The sequence below is a fragment of the Malurus melanocephalus genome, unplaced genomic scaffold (assembly GCF_030028575.1).
Source record: "Malurus melanocephalus ecotype Western Australia unplaced genomic scaffold, MMel_1.1 scaffold_507, whole genome shotgun sequence".
Lineage (NCBI taxonomy): Eukaryota > Metazoa > Chordata > Aves > Passeriformes > Maluridae > Malurus > Malurus melanocephalus.
This window is the reverse complement of record NW_026623739.1, coordinates 392,997-406,987: the sequence shown is the minus strand read 5'-3', so window position 1 is coordinate 406,987 and position 13,991 is coordinate 392,997. Positions and strand designations below refer to the sequence as shown.

The 13,991-nt window shown below is 39.7% G+C and overlaps 1 long non-coding RNA gene across 1 annotated transcript in view; it reads right to left on the bottom strand.

Annotated features, from left to right (window-relative positions):
• The window catches only part of LOC130582573 (uncharacterized), a 106,632-nt gene that overhangs the window by 88,576 nt on the left and 4,065 nt on the right, over positions 1-13,991 (bottom strand). Inside the window, exon 2 of the long non-coding RNA XR_008966320.1 lies at positions 4,005-4,290. This is a non-coding gene — a long non-coding RNA (uncharacterized LOC130582573). The remainder of the gene's footprint in view (positions 1-4,004; positions 4,291-13,991) is intronic.

Here is a 13,991-nt window from a genome sequence, read left to right as displayed (position 1 = left end):
TGGTTTTATCACATGATTATTTCATGCTACRAAAGCCAGATATCAAGTTAAGAAAAAGTGTAACTTTTACATYTGAAAAAATACCAAAGTTAACACCTCTTATTAGAAATTTGGCACAGTTAAAYCACAGTTATCAGTGTGCTCCTTGGTGCAAATCTTTGGCTTTGTCCCTACGGTTTGTAACAGATTTGTGTCAGATGAACACCTGCTGGTAGTGACCAGAGGGTGTGGGTACAAAGCAGTTGTTTTCTTCCTCATTGATATACAAACAGGGAACTTGGCTTTAAGATAAAAAWGGGTAAATTTAGACTGGATGTTGTTCCTTGTGAGGGTGGGGAGGCCCTGGCACAGGGTGCCCAGAGAAGYTGTGGCTGCCCCTGGATCCTTTGGAAATGTCCAARGCCAGRTTGGAMGAGGYTYGGAGCACTCTGGGATAGAGGAAGATGTCCCTGCTRTGGGAACTGGGTGATWTTTAAGGTCCCTTCCAATGCAAGCCAGTCTGTGATTCTGTGAAAAAAAGAAAAGCTAGCACACCATCCATTGAGTGATCAAATTTCTTGTTTTAGATTCAAAGTCTGACCCTATGTATTTTAAATGGAAACAAGTTATGTAAAATAAGAACTGAAAAAAGTAAGCCTACTGAGTATTATGAAAAACAATTGCCRTATGTGAAATTAAACTTTAAAATCAGTCTGTCTCCTGCCACGCAAGTGACCGAAATAGAAGAATTAGCACAACATTGTTTTTACTCAATAGCTGAGAAATAATGACAATGTTTCCTCCAAGTGAACTCCATTTAAATGTTCTTTGTTATTCTCTCTGCTGGGTGCTTTTCCAGTTCTCTGTCCTATTATCTGATTTTAATCATATTGTATCTTCCATGGGCCTGCAGTGTGTGACCTCAATCCCATTCAAACCAGTGTCAAACAACAGTGCAGGACAAAGGCCTTTGTACCTGCAACTTAGGTATTTAAAGAAAAATGTGTTACCTGATTTAAACAAAAGCAGAATACCATGCTGCTTTTTAATATGATTTTGATTAAAATAGAGGATGTTATTAATGGGGGAATGAAATAAAATCTTTGGGATGTTACAGATTCCACTGAGATTTWTTTTTTTTCTACATCATTACTGCCTCTCCTGAGACTGCAAATGGAGAGGAAATCAAAACATCATTCTAGTCACTGAATAATTGTTCCATTGTTGGAAAGCAAAAATCAGACAGCAGTCTCRTGCTGAAATCTCCTCCAACACACCTTAAAACACAACATGGAATATGTGCAGCTCCTATGGGCTGGGTTTATGTTATTTTTATTGAGACCATTTCATTTCTGTTAGCTGTAGACAAACAGTCCCAGCATGAGGTTGGTCATCCTAAGTTGGTTGCCATGGGCAGCAGGACTTGCTGGGTTTTGGCAGAGAGATACAACTGGTCATCTCTTGTGCAAGGCTGGATGCTGTCAGTCTGGAGACACAGGAGGAGAGCTGCTACTGCCCAAAGCTCCTTTGGGTCCTCTGGAGCCAGCCCCTTCCCCAGAAGAGAGGGCACAGCTTTGGGGAGCCTGCAGCAACTTGCCACATTTGTGCCATTAAAAAAAAAAAACACAAAAAAAAAGATCTTCAGTAATTTTCTGTGTGACCCCACTGTGCTACGAACATCCTGCCAGGAAGGGCTTAAGTGGGACACAGTCCTCTGCAGTCCCTCACCCTACACATCTCACTCATCCTCAGTCCCATGGATTTTGACCTGACATGGATTTGAAATGAAGGGAGAAGACTTCCCTTCACCCTCACTCTTTAAATACCACATCTCATGTGTGCGGTTTGAGGGCTGAAGGAAGAGCTCAGGGACTGGAGGGGCTCTGTCAGCATCTTTCTCCCTCCTTATTAGGACTGAATCCCTGCAGGCAAGTGCTTTCCCCTTCTTTACCTCTCTCCAAATACGGACCTGGCCCTGAGGGATCACTTTCATTAGACAGAAGACAGGTGAGGGAATGAAGAGACAATTAGGCTCCAGGTCCTACAGCCCGGGGAAGCTCGTAGAAAAGCAACAGGGATTAAATTTACAGTGTGTGGTTTGTAACAAGGTCATGTTATTCTGCACTACTTGCAAGGAAACTTTGCAATAAGATTTGGTTTTGGTGGGCTAAATCAAAAAATTGCAGCTTTTTAAATTTTTTGGGCCTCTTTTGACTTCCTGGCTCATTTCTTGAAGGGAATARGCACAGAATGGAGCTAAACATGAGAAACATTTTCTGTGGGACTGTGTAAATTAAAGTCAATTGAAACCAATGTACAAACCCAAATAAATATTAGCAATGTGATTACAGATCTGTGAAACTTAACGATGTTGTTGTTATGATGACCGAGAGGAGAAAAATTCACAAGGACCTGATTGTAAGAGCTCAAATGAAATACAATTCCATCTTTCATGTTTTAGCAAGATAATTTCGGTTCAGTGTTGACTAATACAGAATAATGGGAATAAAATATGCTGCCTCAGTCTCTGCATTATTGGCTTTACATTATTGGTCCTGACAGCTGGCTTTTAAAATGCAGTAAATATTGGGCAATGCTGTTCTGTTAAGACAAGCCACTTCATCAAGCATATTTCCAAATCACACTTTATTTTCAAAATGTGTTTAATTTCTCTGTATATGGCAAAGGAGCCMACTGCAAAATTGACCTGCAACAGAGTGCCCTCTACTGCATGTATTTGGGAAACCAAAATAAAGCAAATTCCTTAAAATAAAACCTTTGCAGACTGAGGCCGACACTTTTATCACAGACCACTGGACACTGAAGTAAATATAATAAACATATAGGCTTATATCACTCTTACCTTCTTCAAAAGGACTGGATATTACTAGGGAAGAATAGCCTGAAAGAGGTKTGACATTTGCCCAAACCCTTCCATGCTTTTCAGTGAAATCAGTGTGTGTCTTCCCAWACATGGTCTGTGTTTGTAGGATGGACAGGTATTAGGGAAGCTGAAAACCTGCACTGTACTGTCCTGCTGCCCCTCTTTCCTTTGGCTGTTGGGAGGGATCTATCACAATATGAAATGAAAAATATCTCTGCTTATAGATTTATTTTCTCAGTCCTTAATCTCTCCTGGTCTCTCATTTCTCCCCTTCGGTCTATTTACCATTAGGTCACTCCTGTTGGACTGAACTCCTGTTTTCCTTCCCATGTCCTTGATAATGCTATTGGATGTTACTGATTTACACCCTTTGCAAATGATTGAGAAGATATTTCACCAATTCTGTCTCAGAAATCAGAAACTCACAAGTTACAAGCATATCATTGAAGCAATTCCACAGCAAGGCCCAAACTGTCAGGCAGACCTATATTTTTGAAGTCTTTCCCTGCTTTTTTCTTTTCTCAGTCTGAATTGGGCCAGCCTAATGCTGAGATTTGTGACGGACCAAACACCTGCAACCTCAGTTAAAATTCACAGTGGCTGTTATCACTCAGTCACTCAGGGAAGAGAACACCCCTTTTCAAAGCATTGACATAAACTGACATTAAACATTTTTGAGYCACTTTTGAAAACGCCCTCCTTTGAACCATGAAGTCTGTTCTGTCAGCAGAATACGCAGAGCCACAATTTCRTTCTTAAAGCCTCAGTTTATGTCTTAGTGAGACACATGGAAAGCAATCAGACTCCATGCATGATCAAAGGTGATCCCTCTGCAACCAAAGGTGGTGTTTGAATGCCTAGCACATTTTTGGTTGTATCATTAGGACAGGGTAGAGGTAGGTAGCAAACAAGAAAGTTTTTCAGAGCAACACAATCAATTATCAAAAGATCTTCAAACAAAACAGAAACAACAAAAGCAGCATTTCCATAACACACAGTGGCCTTGCATATATTTCAGCAATGAATTTGGTGTCTATGAATTTGTTCCCACAACTGGACCTTTCCCTTAAGGAAACCCTTATTGACAATTTACAGCTTCTAASGATGACATCTCTGCAATTGCTTTCCCTTTGCTTCATACCTGTAAATCTTGTATCTTGTGCTAAATCCCTGTCGACTTCTGTCCACAAAATCTGTGTATTCCTGTGAGCGATGGAAGGGTCCCTTATCAGAGAGGAGCCAGTCGAAGGGGCTTGTGGCATGCTGATCCGAGACAGCAGCAACTGCTAAAACCCAGCAATGAAGACTCAGTGCTATCCACTCCCATAGAGCCATCAGAGAGAGCAATTCAGCACCAGCACTGCATCGCCATATCATGCTTCCACTGGGGATTTAGAGCCTTCATTCTCTTAGCTTTCCCTCAACACCTAGACAAAATACACAGTCAATTAGATAAGCACACACTAGGCATCCCTTGGAAGTAGAAACAAGTTTCCTTTCTTTCAGCTTAAAGAGATAGTGGCCTCCACTTTATTACATTTTACATTAGCATAAACCCCACTAGGCTAGTTAACAGTGGAGTGTTTCAGTACTTCAAATGCTGTGAAACTAATGTCTTCATTAACATCATCAGTGATAATATTTACTGTTGAAGGGAAGCCTTCACAAATCATCAGGGGAGGAATTGTTGGGGATATTTTCTCATTCATTCTAGTCATTAATGAAAAATATGCAACATCAGATTCTTGTCTGTTAGCAACAATGTCTGCACATAAACTCTTCAGTTCACACATTGGACAGAAAACAGGTGAGATTCAGGACACTCAGGCTGCTTTCTCTTTCAACTTCCTTACAAAATTTCCATGGTGGTTTGTCTTCACTGCAGTGTGCTGTTRACAGACCCACATTATTCTGTCAGAAACAGCTCTGGACAGAGGGACTGCCCCAACCAAGAGCTCTGGGGCTGCCCACAGTGATGAGTTCAGTGAGTTACTCCAACTCCAGATGCTGAAATTTTGAGTATCCCTGACAGTAGCATTCCACTTTCAGTCCAAATCACTCCAACACAACAGATCAGCCTAAAAACACTTTTTCAGTAGTGCCTGAACATTTTTTTTGTGTGCCCAATCACAAATCAAGTATTGATTGCGTCATACTGGAACTCAGTGAAGACAAGCCACAATTTCCTCTGTACCTCAGACCCACACCTGTGGAATGGGATAATGTTTCTAATATCCTACAGAGATTTTGTTAAAACATCTATGCAAGATTATGAGGTTCTCAGAGATGACAAAGGYCATGTAGATTACAAAATATATGGAAGCAATCAGTTCCAGTTTTSAGTCTAAGGTGAAGCAGCACAGGATGAATTAAAATAAATGAATGTGAGAGCTTTTATTTTTCTAGCTAATGAGTTTACAGGGAATACAATGTTGGGTTCACTCAACATCCACTCAAATCAGCACTCACCATTTTTACCACGTCCTTTGCTATGATTTTTGGAACTTGGTGGGAAATCTTTCCTTCCCATCAGTAATTTGATCTGTAAGTGCATCCTTAAAGAAGGATCCAACAGAACAACCCTGCAACTGCACACTCAGCACCCCCAGCCATTATAAYRAAGATTGTGTCACCCAATAAATACWYTCTGTGCATGTGTGTGAGACATTAATATTCTCAAGAGTCTGCAGAAAGCTGACTGCCTCCAGAAGAGCACAGGRGTTCTTGTGAACCAAAGGGAATTTACAGTCAAAGAATATGATAATCTGTCTATACAACCAGATAAATACTCAAGCTCTGTGTGGTGTAATTGCTTGTAACATGATTTGGACATGATCCTGCAAACAATAAATGTGTAGAGAAAGATCCTGCTTGTATTTCATGCTGAGCATGTGSCAAGGCACTGAGTTGTAACCATAAACAGCTACAGCCATGCAGTRGTTTCTGACCATAAAACACAGATTCAATTAATTTCATAAATCCTTTTGAAATGAGATTCCAGAAGTCTACAACAGAGACCTCTCAAACTTCTATTTATATTCCCGAGACATCACTTTCATGTAAAAAAGTCTGTGTATTTGTGTGTACTCTATGAAGTTTGAGCATCATCTTCCTAAACCGGCGGGTTTTTTTCCTTCACAGGTTGAAGCTCATGTATTTGAGGTTACACCACTGCATAACCTTCCTCCCACATATGAGGGAGTATGAGAAAGTCTGCAGAGTCCTGAAGCAAAACTAAAAAGCAAAAGATTGCTCTCCTGGCCCATAAAAGCCACGATGATCGTTTGGTTGCCATTTCACATTAAAAAATAGCTCAGTAAAATGAAGCAAATGAAGAAAACATTCCAGTCGCTTCCAGGGAGGCCAGACCAGCCTTTGCATCACAACAGATTAAAAATCACCAATGCTTTTGTCTCTTCTAATCAATAATCAGGGAAAATATATTGCCCAGCATATTCGTTCCCCTCCATCGGGGGAGACAGGGAAGAACCTGGGCATTATTTCTTGACATTATGTGAAGCTACAGAGAATGAATGTAATGAGAATATAAATTTTCATACCTACTGCTGTTATAAAATTTCAAACTTTCCTATTGCAAAATTCACGTAATTGAATAAATGAGAAGAGGTAGGAGTTTGCTTTCCCAGGTACTTATTAACACTAAAGTGTTTCAGGCCATTAAACTGTAATGATGACTAATTGAGTCCCTTTTGAATTCAAAATGATAATATTAGGACTGGAAAATGAATTACTCTGTATATGTAGCATCTTCCTAAAACCAGAGTAAATGAGCACTTGGAAAGTAATAGTGAAGAGCCAGGAGTTTATTTTTGCCTTAACACTGCACCTCATGGTGTGTCATAAATTAACCACTGGCAAAACACCTGCAGAGAACCTGTGCAGGTACAGAAGAAAATAATATTTTTTTSAAGATCTCCTTGTTTTCAAGATCCATGGAGGTATTTTCCAAGAGAGCAAAAATTTACAGGAGAGAAATAAGGAGAGAAAAATCACGTGTGTGTATGTAACTGGTACTTATCCACTTGTCTTGGTTGTCCAGTCATTGTAAAATCATTCTGCATTGCATTAATTCTCATAACAYCCCTGAGAAGGAAACTCTGACCTCTGTTTAACAAACAAGGGACAAAATCCTGAAAAGACCAGTGCTAAGGGAGGGGCTAAACTGTTAGASGGATCTAAATGTGTGTTTCCTATTAAAAGATAATTCAGAAAATTCTAGCCAATGAATTTTTGTAAAGATTATGGTATGAGAAATACCTTAAAATTTTGAATACTCAAATTCTCTAGTGAATGCAAATGTCTGAAACATTTTTTGATAACTGTGATTTTTTTGATATTTTTGATAACTCCATGTGACAGGCACATGGAACATAGAAAGTTTGCAGTTACAAAGCCATCACAGAACTCTGGGGAAGAACAACCTGTATTAAACTTGTGGTAGATAAGGGGTGAGGCATGGCAACTAAAGCACATATTAAGTAACAGAGCTGGTGGATTTTCAGGTAGGGAAGACATTATACAGAGAGCAAATAATGTAATATTTATTCTGTGATAAAAACTGTCATGCCAACAGACTCTTTGAAGTGCTGGCTCAGAGGACAATTCTCAGGTATASATGCTCCTCACAATTACTCTCTGTTATCCCCATGGTTTCACCCATTCGAGCTTTCAGTCCTTCTACTTCTAAATTCTGAGGTTTCTGTGAATTAGAGAAGCATAAAGGGCTAAATTCCTATTTGTTAGGACTGTATTTTCTCGTCACTGGAATTTGACTCAGCATCTTCTGGGAAAACCATAGCTGAGCTCTACCTCTCAGGARCATGTAAAGGTGCTGGAGACTGGCAAAATCCATGGATTTGTGTCCTGTGAGGATACAGAGCTGGCAAGTGCAGTGCAAGCATTGTGGCCACCAGGACACATTTCATCAGACTTCAGCTGTGAGCAAGWGCACAGAACATTTGTGGTCTTTTTGTTGCTCATCGTATTGTAGGGCAATCCCCACCAAAGTCAGACTTTCTTTCTTAGGTAAATTTGTTTTCAACTCTAAAAATGGTATATAATTACTTATGGTAGTTCATTAACTCAGTGAGATRCTAAGCTAAAATAGTGCAGATTGAAGTGTCTGCTTGATTTGTGGGTTGAGCCCTCTTAYTTACAGAACATTAATWAATAATCCATGTATACTAAATATAYAGAATAATACAGARCCAGCCCAGATGTGTGCACAGCAATTTTAAAGAAAAAACAAATCAGTACATTTAAATCCTTTCTAAAATGGAAASTGGAGAAAAATTTCTGAGGGGGAAGAAAGTAATCTAGTTACCTCAGYGCATGTAAGCCTTTATTTTCCAAGAGGTGAGAGTCACATATAAAACAGTGTGCTAATACACAGTAAAGATGTACCTACTGAATTGGTCATTATTGGTTCACTAGTGGAGCAACTTTTCATGTACAAGTCAATGAAGTTGATGTTGGGCATCACCAGTAACCCTTTTGGGCTACATCTACCTGTAGTTCTCATGAATCAAAATAAAATAACTGTACAATAAATGTACCGACAATTTAATAAGAACAGACTCGGGTTTTTTTTTTTAAATATTTCTCTCTCCTCTGTGATCTGAGAGATGAATCTGAGGCCTTGGTCTGAGATCCCACAGAGATCCCCTTCTGYCTGAAGTCCTTTGGTTTTTAAGTTCACTTGAATTCCAAGAAAATGCTGATACATCCCAGCTCTCTGCGGAAAATAGAGAATCCCCTATGCTGGAGTGGGATTCTGGCTGTAACTTCCCATAATTACGAAATTAAAGACTGATATTTTCAGATATGTCCTTTCAAAGAAAGTAATAAATAACTTTCTGTAACATTTGGAAAATTAACATTTCTAAGATGGTGGTTTTTTTATGCAAAGCACAAAGCTTGGCTTTCTTTCAACTAAGCAAAATATTAAATATTACTTATGCATCCTTCTAAAAATAAACAAACAAAAAATCTGATAACAGATGGAGGGGAATACATCCAATTCTGTTTGCAGGCAGTTGGATTTCAGTAAGGTCATCATTTTACCATTTATGAGGCTTTTGGTACTCCATCCCTCCACACCTTAGGGATTTCAAAGTTGTACTTTTGTTCAAGTACAATAAATGGTRTAGCAGAGTACCATTCATATTTCTTTCAGATTTCACATCATGGAAAACAGGAATGGAGCAAATTCTTTGTTTTCTCACCATTACACAAAAGTCTCAGGAATGCTACAATTTCGAGTCAATGGCAAGAAGCAGCATTTTATTCACTGMAGCTGGGGTGGAAACAGTGAAGCTCAGAGAAGGCAAGATAAGTCCAGACCATTTCTTTCAAAGGAATTTTGACACTGAAAAATGGAAAGACATTTTGCATAAAGAATAAAGCAATAGTCTGTGTCTCAGAGATTGCTCTTATCTGCTGTAAGTCCCTGGGTTTATCACTTCATGTGTCTCTGCTTTTCACTTCCCCATCTGAAGTGTGATGATCACGTTGCCCACCTTGGCAAAGCACCACAGGACCTRCTGTGTTATCATCAGTGATCCTTATTCTTCCTTCAAGAAGCAATTTTTCTCRCACTAACAATTTTAAATGAATGAGACCCGAGGAGGCATCTGTCCATGGAATTCTCACACAGCCCAGAGCAAATGAAACAGCCATGAAGCTGATGATGTGCTGTGGAAGAAAAGGGTAAAAAGTGCTGCAATCAGTATCAGCTGCAGAGGAGGAGGGTAGAGCAGAGAGCAAAAATATATCTCAGTTGTGTTGGGCTTAGCCAAGGCACAGGTTCTGTTCTCCAAAGGAAGATACTCAAAACCACAGGAAAAAAGTCTCCCTGAAGGATGGCAAAAGGACTTGTGAACTGAGGTGGGCTTTTCTGTCCTTTGGTCACAGAGAGCTGCTGGACAGGGATGAGCCCTCTCCAAATTGAAGACAGACCCCAGATGTCAAGTACAAGAACAAGAGATCCAACATGCACCTCTGGCAGAAAAAAGAAGCAGAACAGGCATTTGGGCWTTGGAATCACAGAGTCAGAGAGTCACAGAGTGRTTTGGGTTGGAAAGGGTCTTMAAGCTCAGCTCATTCCAATGCCAACCCAGGTTGCTCAGAAGGACCAGGGCAGAGGATGATGAACCCTCCCTGCCACCAGCTCTGACAAACCTGAGCTCTGGGGACAGCCTGTGACACTATGAAAAAAGTAGAAGGCACCTGGATAGACAAACTGTATTTGTCAGCATGGTTTTCTGGGGGGGGATTGAATGAGCTTGTTCTCTGGTATTAATTGTGAGCTACAATAATCTGAAAGGAGAAATTAATTCTATGTCTAACAGCCTTAGGGGAGTTTTACATTCCAGGCTTAAGAATAGATGGGGTCTTCATATCTAGTCCTGGTAGCAGTTTTAACTACGTGCACCCTTAAATCAGCATCTTTCTTTCATTCAAATAGAGCTTCATCCTCTGCAAGATCTCAACTTTCTTCTCCTCTCTCTAAAGCAAGAACTGTAACTATATCCTCAACAGCTGAAATAAAGAACAAATAAGCTGTCTGATTCTTAGGTTGTTGTTTTGTTTTCTTTTTTTTTGTTGTTTTGTTCTTTTTTTTAACAGTCCTGCTATTTTTGCYTCATCCCTGCCTTCAGAGAAGAGGAGCAAACACAAAATGCATCCCCAGAAAGAGAATAAAAGTCAGCCTGACCTCTGCAGCCGTCATCAGCTCTGYCTGGAACGTGAGAGCTGAGAGTTACAGTCCTTGCTCACAGAGTGTGCCCTGGTGTTCGATCTGTCCCTGCAGAATTTCACTCCTGCAAGTGCCTTCAGTCCATGTCCCCGCGTGTTTTTTTTCTGCTGCTTCCCAGTGCAGCCTCCTCAGCCCATAAAGTATGTGCTGCCTATCAATGCCTGATATTCGTAAAAGACCTAATTTTTCCCTTTGCTGCCCAAATCGTGATGTATAAATTCCCTCAGGCACTTTTTAAATCTGTTAATCTAAGTTCATCCTCTTGTGCAAATGGATCCTCTTGTGTTTTAGCTGAGGATGTAGAGCAGCATCTCCAAATTGCCATCACAGTCTTTTTGCCTCAACGAGTGAATWCCTCCTCACAAGGAGGAATTTCTTCTCAAAGTCCTGTCTAAATCTACTCTCTTTCARTTTAAASCCATTTCCCATTTTCCTTTCACTATAAGACCCTGTGAAATCTATCCAAGTCTTCATTTTGTTTCAGTTCCWCAACTTTTCTTCCTCATCTTGGGGCTAGCACCAAAATTCTTGGGAGACAACCGGTATCAGTCACACAAGGAGCTAAAACAAAGTTGATTTCTGAATGGATGAGCAGGATCCTGACTGAGCCCTAAATGCATGAAAATCCTGCTGCTTTGAGAGCTGGAAGTCTGCTCCAGGCTGCATGGCTGCACTTTTCCAGTTGTAAAAGTCCACTGGGGATGAAGCTTCATCTTTGCAAGTCCACAAGTGTACATGGACTGTCCCATGTGCAAAAACTCTGCACAAAATTTCAGTCTTAAGAAACTCTTCCATTGCATAATTTATGATAAATATTCTCCCAAATTGTCCAGAAGTTTTCAGCTTAAGCCATCTGATGGCATGAAAAATGTTGAAGGTAAACAGAGCAAGCTCTCTTGGAATAAGTTTGGGAGTGGCTCTACAGAAAATTAACAGCTTAGGGATAGGTTCTAGTCCAGCATTTCTTCAGGCACAAACTGACATGTATTGCTGTGACATACAATTTTGCATGCTGGAGCATTCAAGTTTGAAGAAAATTCCAACAGGAGACAGATATTTAGAAGCCTTCATTCCATCTTACTGGAATTTCTTTTTCTTTTAAATTCAGAATTCTCTGCTCTTACTAATCTCGTTGGGTGTGTTTGAATGGCAAATAAGTTGGTTCTCAGAATTTGTAAAGACTGCACCCTAAAATTAAATCATAAATGATCACTGAAAAGCCATGACATATTTGTTCCAGCAGTAAATCTCTTTCCACCCATAACTCTTAGTGCCCAGACAAGTTTTTTGACCCAATCTGGTGGTTAAGTATCAGTGGGATACCAAGAGAGTAAGACACGTGTAAATCAGCCATATGCAGTAAAGCATTCTGGAGTAACAAACAGCCCTTTCCTCTTTTAATTCATCCTTGTCCTGGCTTTTAAAGCCATGGCTGCTGCAGCTGCTGCCATCTAGAACGGGAGGAAGCAGCTATTTACACTCTGTACACTAAAGCTTTGCTTCTAGAGGCTTTCGAGCCTGAATCCAAATAGAACTGATTAATGCAGAAGGGCTAAAATGGGATGGAGTGGGAGGAAACTTTGCTCACCAACAGATTGTTGAACTGAAGAAGATTCAGGTTACAGAGAGGAAGGAGAGTACTTGGAGCCGAGTTACCTTAAACTACAGCTTTGATAATACTGTAAAAGCCTTGCCAAGTCCCATAACTTTCTTTAATGGCAGTTTCTATTGTGAAGCCTGAACAATCAATGTTTTTAGAATGCTTTAAAATTAGTGTATGGCAAAAATGTTAKAAAATGAAAAGGAAGTTGATTATTCCATGAACAGAGTGGCTGACTATTTTTGTTGCTGCTTAAAATTTCTGTTCCTGGAGATTCTGCAATAAATGCTCAGAAAAAGGATGGAGAGGAARGGAATTGTCAGTCTCAGGCAAAAACAGAAGCTTCTTTGGAGCTGTTGGGAGTGCTAATATCGTTTGTACAGTATTGAAGGGGAAAAGTAATTCTGTGTAGCTCTTCTCTGGACTTAAGAAGAGGGCCAAAATAGTGATGAATTATATTGATTGCAATGGGGACATATTTACAAAACCCAGCCTAGTCCTATGTGCTTCCATCCCCTCAGATATTGCCTGACCTAATCCACAAATAATGTGGTTGCAGATTCTTTTATTACTAATAATGAATTTCTCAGTTTAGRGGCTCTGACTCAGGCATGGGACACAGCCCTTTAATTTTAGCTAAGGCTATATCTGATCAAGGATTTACACTTTCCTTGATTTTATTTTCCATGTGAAAATTAGTGGTTAGAGCTTAGACCAGTAGTTAAGAATAACATCCATAAAGAACTAGCAGCATGAAATTTTTCTTTCAATACACTTTTCTGGATGCATTGCAAGAAGAATAGACTATTTTATATATTTTATTTCTTAACAATGATATCTAATAGAATGGTAATGTTTWTATTTTGCCCTTCTATTATGTCTTTCAGAGAAAAGCGCTCCAGATCTCACAGCACATTTTACAGCTGATTTCACAGATGGTGTAGACGGTTTTCAGCTGAAATAAATGGATGSTTAAAACTCCTTTCAGGTTCCCCATCTTCAACCTATTTATTCTAGCAGGAAAAAACAACAAACTCACACCACCTGTTGTGCCAGCTCCCCAGGCAGGTCTCATAGAAGCTTCAAGAGACCTTTTTTCCACAGCTGATCCTACACAAAACTGTTGCATGATTTTTCCACAGTCCCTCTGCCGCAGCTTTCCAAGCCTGTAGCCACTGCATGGGCAGTAGCCAGATGCTCTTAAATGTTCATGTTATAGCTATTAATTTTTTATAGCAGGAGTAGGGACTTTATGGCTGACTGAGCAAAGATTCAAGCTCCAACAAGCCAGTCTGGGTCTAATTGCAGCTCAGGATGGATAAAGCTTGATTGTACAAGAAATAATTATGTTATGTGTACTGGGCAGCCTGCTATCTCACATAAATCTAACACCAAAGCTGCCCTGCAAGGCTTGATTTTTGATAAGTTTAGAAGAAATTGCAAAATTAGAGAGAAAAAAAGAAGTCTTTCTGCTAAAAGACTGCTTAAAGACRTCTGCTAAAAGACATCTTTCTTATGAACATCACACTACAAGGAGTAAAAGTCCAAATTTTCATCAGGAATTGTGATCTCTCTACTGTTTTAATTTATATATGAGCCACTCTAAAACCACATTAGTACCAAATTATCACTGGTTCTTGTTGTAGTTCATAGAAAAATACATTTTTATTTACTAGAAAGTCGTTAAGCTCATGTTGAGGAGCTTTAGTCTTTCAGCAGTACCTTTAGAGTGCAGAATGAGAGACACACAT